Source organism: Nannobrachium achirus (assembly GCF_963921795.1).
Source record: "Nannobrachium achirus genome assembly, chromosome: 21".
NCBI classification, from domain to species: domain Eukaryota; kingdom Metazoa; phylum Chordata; class Actinopteri; order Myctophiformes; family Myctophidae; genus Nannobrachium; species Nannobrachium achirus.
The window spans coordinates 35,679,611-35,690,728 of NC_137828.1; positions in this window are offsets into that span (position 1 = coordinate 35,679,611).

Consider the following 11,118-nt stretch of genomic DNA (forward strand, 5'->3'; position numbering starts at 1 on the left):
CCCATATATGGAGATCCATGTACTGTATATGGAGATATGCTGTTATGAGTTATTCGTTATGTGAAAGTCCTATGACGTCTATGATATCTGACATCATACATACAATCCCTTTTATTAGCCTGGAAGCCAGCCTGTTCGCTTCGTTCCGCGATTTGTATTGTCTCTCGCATCACAGTCTGGAAAGCCTCCTATCTCCAAGGGAAGGTGGGTCATAGAAGCGGGATTCACACAGCCGTGGCTTCCGATTGGTCTTTGGTGATGTCAAACACACCAGTGTGTATTGGCTGGCTGATGACGCAGTTACCCTAACCCTACTCTGATTCGTTGGAACAACACCCAATCAGCAACGTCCTCGCTACGTCACAACGGACGTTCAGAAATGCGAGTCAACTGAGTCATTTCCAGACTGTGATGCGACTATGCGAGATACAATACAAATCGCGGAACAAAGCGAACAGGCTGGCTTCCAGGCTACCCTTTTATGCCCATACATGGAGATCCCCGTCTGTAGAACCAGCCACACAGATAGGGGCTGTCTTGGCCATCTATCTGTCTTGGCTATACCGTATATGGATTCTGTTAGTGTGGTATGTGGCCAATGTGGCCTCCATATATGGCCATTCCCATATGAAGTCTTGTTAGATATGGGCTTAATATTGTTGACATCAGGGATTTCCATGTATGGGCATAAAAGGGATTCTGTTAGTGTGGTTCCCCTGACATCACAGTGAAGTCAGAGTGTGATGTCAGAGCGGCAAACCCATCCTGTTAGAGTTCCCCTGACATCACAGTGAAGTCACAGTGATGTGTCAGGGGATGTGGGGAACCACAGTGTCAGGCGTTAGACAGAGATATGGACAAGCTGTGACCGTTCACATACTAAACTAATAACCAATGTAGAGAGTACAGCAACAATACTGTTTAGCAGTGCAACTACAGTAATTGTAAATGGCTTTTTGGAAATTGTTAGACCAATCAGGTTTGATCTCTTACAGGTTTGTGCTGGAAAACGGTCCCCTTGATAAACATGTGCGTTACATCGTCACCATTTACCCTGTGGTGATCTGGTCTCTCGGTGGGATTATGAGCAAGAAATATGATGCTGATGATCTCAGCCAAAATAACATCTTCACAGGTGAGCTGAACTGAATATGGTCATGTAAATGTTAGATCCCACAAATGTATTACAGACTTGATCCTCATCAATAATTCATTGTGAAGATGATAACAAGGAGAAGATAATGAAATATATTTTTACATTCTCCCTTTGGACATACAATTTGTACAGAGTGACATTCAGTATAGCAGTCTACGGTATATTAGGCTGTGTCTACTGCTACCGTATGTACTGTATGTAGTAATAGTTTATTTCCTGTATTTCTCTCTCTCTCTTAGTGGGGCTGTTGGCTTCAGTTTGTGTCCTGTTTGCTACAAAGATTCTTTTGGCCATTCTGAAACACATCAAGCAGCCACTGTACAAAGATGCCTGTCCTGAGGCCATGTCACCGATGGAGATCGCTAAGAAACAGAAACATATATTTTACTAGAGTTGACAGGTAGACATGGCATAAATACAAGTGGGGAGGAGAAATGGGACTATAGTTATTAAAGGTGATTGGAATTAGGTGAGCGAGGTAGGGGTTTAGTTGGAACTTCTGGGAAGTGAACAAGGGAGGAGTTGTTAGAGCACACATCCTCCTCCTATGGTACTGAGCCAAATTGCAAAACAGCATTTCGACCAAGACTGCAAGGTCGAAGCGTCATTCTTTTGCTGCTGTGATTAAAGTTGGAACAACTTTAAAGTGAGTTGCGAACTATTATTGCACTACTGTACATCAAATGCTTTTTGGGTGAGTGTTTTCTACGAGGCAATGAGGATTTAAACCTCTATCACTAGGTCTACCTACCCTCCGAATTTTTGACAGAGATAAGGGTATCCTTATTCCCCATGTTTCATTTCGACACAAATTTTCTGTAATCGGGAAACCAGTTTAAAGTGATAAATGAGTCATCTGTTGTGGGATAATGTCTGTGTAATGTACATATATGTGTATACTGTATATGAAAAACATTTTTGTACACTATAATGTTACAGGTGAACTGACAATAAAACACTTTAACTTAGACTTGGCTTTGAATCTGTCCTTGTACATACTTTTCATTATATTGTTATATATTTATATTTTTTGATGTTTTTATTGGGATTATTATATTTACATAGAATACAAGCAGTGGTGTGTTCTATTGTTTTACGTTATATAGTGTGACCTGAGAGTATCTCCATGACCACTCGCAGGTAGAATAGCGTTTACCTCCGAAAGAATAACACACCACTGAATACAAGACATTGCTTCCATCATTCCATGCCCTTTTCCACCCACCCGCCCACAGACCTCACAGTGCCATGGGGCAAAAGTGATCTAATAATAACTAGTCTCACATATTTTTTTCAACGCTCAAAAATATATGAATATATCGTCGTTGTCGGGTGGAAACCTTGTATCTCCAAGTTTCAAATGTGTACGTTCAGCAGATCTACAAGCACACAACGCCTCGCGGTGTGAGGCGTTGTGTGCTTGTAGATCGGCTGTTTTCACTAGTTTAAATCATTTTTAAAATGATAAATGCAAAACTAACGGTTTTGGACATACAAGGTTTTCACCCGACAACGACGATATGTTCTTCTTATATATTTGTAAGTTATAAGAGTTGTAAGAGATACAACTGGACATTTAACATGAAATACCTTCGGAGGTCTGCAGTGAAAGTGAAAAATATTAATACACACAGCTATTTATTATTCTAGCTTATCAGAGCCATACAAGATATAATATTTTAGCATGGTGGTAAAAATACACGACTATTCAGTAACCTACGGTATACAGACTCCACTTTGAAGTGAACTGTTCAACTGTTAGGACTGAAACAGGCAGGTTTGTATTTTAAAGGCATATGGGCTTTTTATTACGTTCCTATATGGTTATACTGTATATCACTATCAAGACTTGACAGTCCTGTTTTACCCTGGAAAGCGAACTAGGCTAATCTGCTCATGTTGACTGAGTTTTATGGTCTATGTTTGTTTACATAGTGAATGGACTATGATGGTTTGACAACATTGACAGTTGTTGAGTACGATGTGTACAATTATGTTTTACAATAAATACATCATTATAATAGTAGTTATTATTATCATTATAGCCTAAATATAATAATACTATTATAAAAGTTGGATATATTTCATAACCTGTTGGCAAGAGAAAAGTTGACAGTTACATACGTCTTTATAGAAACACATGCCAGATAAGAGTTCCATGTGATATGTTGACTGGCCATAAACCTTCCTCTTGCACAACTTATTCTATAATCTATAAGATAGGTAACTCCCCCTCCCATACATTCTCCTTTTCACTCTGCTGTCCACAACACACACCAAGGGAGTGGCAAGCAAAGGTATGTATAATATTTTCTTGTTTCACTTACAGAGGTTGAAGAAAGTAGCTACAACACGACTGAGTTAATGTATGGATTGGTGGAACAGGCATTGTTTGACTTTGTCAGTTTCTTTCAGCCTAGAAATGTATGAGAGATCCAAAATCTACTTTGCAGATTACATCATTATGTTGTAACTCTTTTTCATTGTTGTGCAGACTGCGGAGCGTTCGCATTTACGAATAAAGCCCTTCACCCAAGACAACTTTACTTTTACTCAAATGTTATGTTTGGTAGATAATGCTAAAGCAGGTTTATTCTGATACATCCTCTCTTTCTGTTCAAATCTTATTGTTCAAATTTTATATTTGAATATTGTACTAATCATGAAGATATTAATTGAATAAATTGTCCTATTTCTTTTTTTTAATAGTTCATCAGAATGGTGAAACATAATCGAGGACGTCTCGCTGCTATACTAGTTGCAGTTTTTCTCTTCCTCCTTAGCATAGGAATCAACGCGCTAGCTGTACCTGGAATTTGTAAGTTTATGTCTTTATTTGAAGTGGTCTAGTTGTATTTTAACTAAAAGGTTATATTAGTATTTTGATTCGATTACTGTAATACACCATATAGTAGCAAACAGTGGTGTATATTACTTGAGTACTGTATGTTTGGAGTGTATTTGATTTAGTTTTTACAAGCTGATGACTTTCACTCCACAACATTTTAAATAGAAATATTGTACTTTTGACTCCACTACGTTTCTAGGAAGGGTCTACTGGGACTGAACTGTACAAGTTAAAATTGCCTAGAGAGTGGATGGGCGGGGATGGGCGGAGGGGGAGCAGCAGACGCACAAATGGACATAACATGCAGACTCGTGAAGCTGGTCCGATCCGCACAGGCCAGTGTGGCCCCCAGGTGCCACATCAGGGTCCCCAGGGGCCCTATAGGCACACTGTTGCTCCAATCTGCACCAAACTTGACACACACTGTTCAGGGGTCTGCCATGGTAATACTCACAACAGGGGCCGCATGTGCCCCCCAGGAGCCAGGTTAGGGGCCACAGGCACAGTGTAAGACTTGACACAAACACTGTTCAGGGGTCTGCCATCACAATAATCACAACAGAGGCTATGTCAGGGTCCCCCGGGAGCTACAGGCACAACGTTGCTCCAATCCTCACCAAACATGGCACGAATGCTGTTCAGGGATCTGCCATGACAATAGTCACACCAAAAAAAAAAAAAGGTGCGCACAGTGGCAGTTACAGCAGTGTTGTCTAACATTTCAAATGCTCTGAGCAACACAGTATACAGTATGAATGGATTTGAATTGAATCTACAATCTCACAACGGTCGCACTGTGGTGCGTTGTGAGCTTGTAGATCCGATTTTCTTTCTTTCTTTTTTTTCAATCAATTTCTGAAAATGTATTTACTTTTGAATACTTGAGTATATATTTTGTCCATATGGTGTTTTGCTGTTTTCTCCCCTCTAGTTCCATTTTTTACCACCGACACAGCCAATGTGTCCGCTGTGTTTGACACCCCAATCACTCCTATAGGATGGACATTTCAAATATGGGCAATAATTTACACCTGGCTTATTGTGATGCATGGCTACATCCTCTCTACCATTTGCAGAAAGTAAGGACCTGTGTTTTTACCGTTTGATATAAAAAACGAAAACAAACACACACAAAAAAGCTCACAATATTTACTCATTTTATGAACACACATTTTAAATGTTTGCAAGCATCACATCAGGGGACAATTAGAAGTCTACAAAAGAAATGTTTTTTCCAACTTGCTTGGGGTAGTCTACCACAGTGGTTCTCAATCTGTGGGTCGGGACCCCCAGGGGGGTCCCCAAATTATTTTGGGGGGGTCCCCAATTGATTAACTTAATGTGCAACATTGTTTTCTCACTCAACAGTGAACAAACCAACATAAAGTTTAAGTGTATAGAGGGTATCTGCACATTTCTAAAGTGACAGTTTAAGGAGTTTTTAATACATCTAAAACGACATATTATACATTGGTCAAATTGTCAAATATTAGAGGCTGACATTGTGAAAATAGCATGTGAGCATGTAGATCTGCTATTTTCACAATAGAACCGTGTTATACAAACTGTAATGCCTCAACTCTTAGTGCTCGTCAGGGTAGGGGGTCCACAGTTAAAATATAATTATTTTGGGGGTCGCGGCCTGAAAAGGTTGAGAACCACTGGTCTACCACACACACACACCATCAGGAACATTCAGAACATTTACAGTATAAGGACACTTGTCTGATGACTATACATTCTTCCGTTTGTTTTTAATGTTGTTTGTTTTTAATTACTTCAAAGTACCTGTATTTATTTCACATTGAAGTTCATGCCTCCTTTCTTTAGGAATGCCAATGGTTATGTTTACAGCAGTCCTGCGGTGTTGCCTTATGGATTATTTGTGAGCTGGATCATAAATATGTGTTTCAACTGTGCCTGGCTGTTTGTTTGGGACAGAGGGTAAGGGACTGGGTCACTTTGTTACATGGCATCAATTCAATTCAATTTCTTACATGGAGCAGATTCTAGAAATGTATTGTCTTTTGCATCATTCATGACAGGTTGTATAATTGAAAATCTTTTCAGCAAAATAATGAAATGTCTTTTTCTTTTGTCACCTCAATTGAAGGGTGATGATTGCCGCAATGGTTTTTCTTGTGCTGGTCATTTGCACAAACTATGCTGTGATAGGCTTCTCCTGCCATGGGTTACATGTGTACGGAGCTTGGCTCAACAAATACCACAAAACTGAACTCTGGCTCATACGTGTGTTGGTTAGTATGAGTTATATTACTGAAAGTTTATGTACTGTCCAATTTATTTTTTGTTGATCTGTCATGGTTAGTGTGTGATTAATCGTACATCCACTTGACTTGGCTAAGAAGATGATTTCAAGGTAAATCTAGCCCTAATCTGCCGACATACAGTATTATGTTCATATGAGCGTATTCCATTTTCATATTCTTATATTTGAAGGTTCAGAATGGTGTGGCTATGTACTCAACATGGACAACAATTGCAACACTGATTAACCTGACAATTGTGCTGATCTATGAAGTAAACATGTCTCCGACGGATGCTGCCACCATCGCACTCTCTGTTTTGTCTGCAGGGTTACTTGTGTGGTAAGTACATGTGTAGTGATTCGCACCGAGTGGGAATTGAACTCCAGTCTCCCATTGAGCAAACCTATGCACAACCCACCGCGCCAATAGAGCTAAGCAGCCTAAGCTCAATAGAGGGTATGCGCGTGACATCATCATCATACCCTGAAGTTATGTGGGAACGCCTACTGAGTGGCAAAAAACTACTTTCTGGCATTGACAGCCCATGGATACATCCAAACAGAAAAGTCCTATCTGATTGCATTAAACAACGTTAAACTCACTTTGCCACTCACTTTGCCACTCGATTTGCCATTCACTTTATGCATGCGCATACCCTCTACTGGCAGAGATGTGGCAGGGTCTTGTCTAGGGCATTAGATCTACCCAGAGCCATCCGTTCACTTTATCAGGGAAGGTCTTCTACATAGCCTTCTATTGGCGAATAGTGACAAAGTGCTAAACCGGAAGTTCATGGAATTAACTGAAGTCTACTATGAGCGTTTGTCACTATTTCAAGTTTACATGAACCACGTGACCGCCACTGTTTCTGACCCCCATTGATGGAACTCTCTAATACAAGGCTCTGGATGTACCCCGTTGTTTTTTTTAGATCACGTCCTTACACTTCACACTATTCACAGCTCAATTGGCATGGTGGGTTGTGTGTTCAAATCACTACATTTAGGCTACAGCAGTCTATGGGAAAAATGTTTGCAAAGTCACAGGAGAACACAAAATGTCTCTTTCTTAGATGTGTTGCAAAGTGATGGGCATGTGTTTAATGTCTCATAGGTTTATTCTGGAGAACTTTGTCATTGACAAACATGTGCGGTATATTCTCACAATCTACCCCGTTGTGATCTGGGCACTGACTGGGAACGTGGTCAAAAACTATGATGCTACATCACCTAGTCGCTCGGCCATTTTCATTGGTAAGACACTGAAAAAAAAAGAAAAAAAAAGGTTTGTTAATGATTTCATACGTAAAATATGGTTAAATTGGTTCAAACTGATTTTGGTGGGGACCCTGTGGACCAATGGGGGTCCCGCCGGTCCCGGCCCCGGACCCCACTGAGATCCACTATAGGTAGTTGTCTATCTATATAGGCATAGGACCACCAGTTGTACAGTACATTCAGTGTCACTATCAATCTTTATGTCCATAGAGACCTCTGCATAATAAAAGTATTGGTTGGTGTATGTTTTGCTCTCTCCTAGTTGTGCTGTTGGCTGTAGCCTGCCTCCTGTTTGTTATAAGGATTATATTGGTCATTTGGAGGCATGTCAAACAGCCACTGTACGCAGATGCCAGCCCTGAATCCATGTCACCGATGGAGATTGCTGAGAAGCAGAAAAAGATATTTTGCTAAATATCCAAATTTGTTCAGTATTTTTTAACAGATAGGCCTACCTCATGTTTATACAACCTAATATATCATGATCAAATAGTTTTAAATATATATATATCTTTTTTATGCAATTGTTTGAAACTGTTTTGTTGATTGTACCAAGGATTTGTTTTTGACATGTTTATTAACAAATGAATGAATGTGCAAAAAAAATTGTATAGCCTATACTGACATGGTTTTCACGTGAGGGTTCTTATCATTTACTCAGCAACACACTTTTAAACCGTAAATGACTGGGCTCTGTGAATCTTTTATGGATGTTTGCCAGCATATTTAATTGCTAACAACCCTCAAGGCATAGATAAGCACTGTGGTGTTGGAAGAATTACCCTTGAGACCACTATGTTTATCAAGTAAGGCCTACCATGTCAGTATTTTTTATTTACTCAGTATTTCAGGCACGTTCTGTTTAAAACATGTTGCTGCTTGTGCTTGTCTGCTTGTTAGTGTCAAATAAAACTTTCTTGATTTTTGCTTCTAAAAAAGTATTTCCAATGCTAGCTATTTAATTAAATAATGAACAATGTACAAATGTTTTTCCAGGTCTAAACATATTTTATTTTGTTTTAATAAAGAATACGTTTTAGATTTTAACAAATGTTTTGCAGTGTTGTTAAGTAACTAAGTACATTTACTTGAGTACTACCAATAATTATACCTCTACTCCACTACATCATTCTACTTTTACAAGTAGTTTGAGGTATTTGTACTTTAGTATTTCCAATAATTCTGCCTCTACTCCGCTACATCTCAGATCCAAATATTGTACTTTTACTCCACTACATTTTTTTGAAAACTTTAGTTACTAGTTAAATTTTACACAGTAAGTAGAGGTACTTATGTGAAACATCAAGTGAGTACTTTTTGTTTTGTTACAAGGGTCTTCCAAAGGGGGTCCGGGACCCCCTATAGGGGTCATCAGAGTTACTACAGGGGGTCATCCAAATCTTTGTGTGATAGAAACTTTTTTCTCCTTTTTTATATTAACCACTTGTGTCCTTATTCTGAGAATTTTAGACAAAAATAGCCGATCTACAAGCTTGTAGATCGGCTATTTTTGGCAAAGAGGTTTGGTGTAGAGGGGGAAAGAGCAGACAGTACAGAGTGAAAGGTCAAGTTTATTAAGTATTGACGGTTCAAGTGGTTAAATACAGCCAGGGTATCTGAAAACACAAATTGACATGAATCCAAAATACACTGATGATGATTGTGCTGTCAAACGATAAAACTATATGGAATCTCTGAAAAGGTTGTGGGGGTCCTTGCTTCATCTTGGCCTGAAACCTTGAACCCCTGAGAGGCATCCGCTCCAGTAGATGGCGGTAGCGTGAGGTATAAAAAGAAGTGAAACATTGCTACTACACTACTCAGAGGGAGCTTCCTGCGCGGCGCGCTGTTCAAATTTAGCAGTACACAAACAATACAGTTTGTTTACTATCGTTAGCTACTAGCTAGTTGGTTTCCTGGTGCATTTTACATGTTGTTCAGCTTTAAAGTCTGTAGCTGCTTTTAGTTGACCCGTCGCCAGAACCGCAAACGAACCGCTTATGTTTGTGTAGGAAGATATTAGCCTGGTGGATAACAAATTAGCGCAAGAAACAAACCGCCGGCTTAAGGGACAATGAGTCAACGTAAATACCCCGCTACTCCTAAACTGGTAAGGTTCCTTCAGTGGTGGAAAAAGATTTCAAATACATTTAGTGGAGTAAAAGTACAATATTTGGATTCGAGATGTAGTGGAGTAGAAGTGAAGCTACTGAAAATTGGAAATACTCCAGTAAAGTAAAAAACCCTCAAGTGTATTTTACACCACTGCTTGCACATTGGGTTGTTGATTTCGTGATATGATTTGCATTCATTCAATATAATGAATATGGTTGTGTCATGAGTACATTCACTTAGATAGATAGTTAGGTAACATTTCTGCGTAGATAAAAACATTAGCAGTTTTGGACGAGCCACCATAATTTGCTGTGGAATATTCTGTGTATGTTTTAATGGCGTCACATTTTAACGTCGTGTGAATGAGACGTTTAAATATCGAGATTTAAGGAACGTCTCTCGAGAACAGACTGAAAAGGAACAAACCAGTAGAGGGCGCTGTTTTCCCCGATGACGATAGCTAGCCAGACTGGGCTGACCTTTGATGTCTGATTGTTTCACAGCTGCAGCTAATCAGTAATAAAAAATCAGCAACTTCATTCGTCTCCAGTGCCATGTTTTTAATCTGCTGTAGATTCACCCTTTGTTCTTGCCCTTTAAACAAGTTAAAGGTGGGGATATAAAGGTTTAAACTGTATTACCATGTTATTACCATGTTACCATGGTTGCCCCGCTGATCAATATTAAATCCCGAAAGACACTAGGAGGTGCTCTTATTGGGCCCCTCATTGATTACGGAGTCCTTGTCTGGTATCGCGACGCCCCAGCTGCCTTAAAGTTAAAGCTCCAAACAGCCCAAAACAAACGAATTAGGGTTGTGCTTGGTCTCCCTCCTCAGACCCACCTTACCGATCATCACCACGAAAGCGTGGGGTGGCTCAAAGTAGCTGATAGAGTACAGCATCTTGCAATGGGCCTGGTGTACAAGATACACTACACCTCCAAGATTCCCATGTACCTGACAAACTACTTCTTAAAGGTCAAGGATGTTCACGATCACAACACCAGAGGCAGCTCCACTAATCATCATCAACGTAGATTTAACACTAAACAAGGCTCTAACTCGTTCTCCTGCTACACAATCAACATGTGGAACGCCCTTCCACAAGCCCTAAAGGAGAGCAAATCCCTAGCCTCCTTCAAAATTGGTATGAAAAGTCACCTTCAGACAGCTGCTACCCGTGACTTGTAAATAGACTAAGCCCCCATGCTCCCCCCCCCTTTTCTTTTTTTCTGCCTTTGTATTTGATGTTATGCTTTTGAAACTGATATTATCCTAGATAAAGTACTATGTAGGGATGGTCCGATCAGGTTTTTTGGAACTGATCAGCGAGCACCGATCACAAAAGTTTGATCACCCGATACCGATCAATCACCGATCCGATCAAGTTATTATTTATATTTTCTAAATGTTAATGTTTTAACTTTAACTCATTTAGTGCCAGCGCCCTC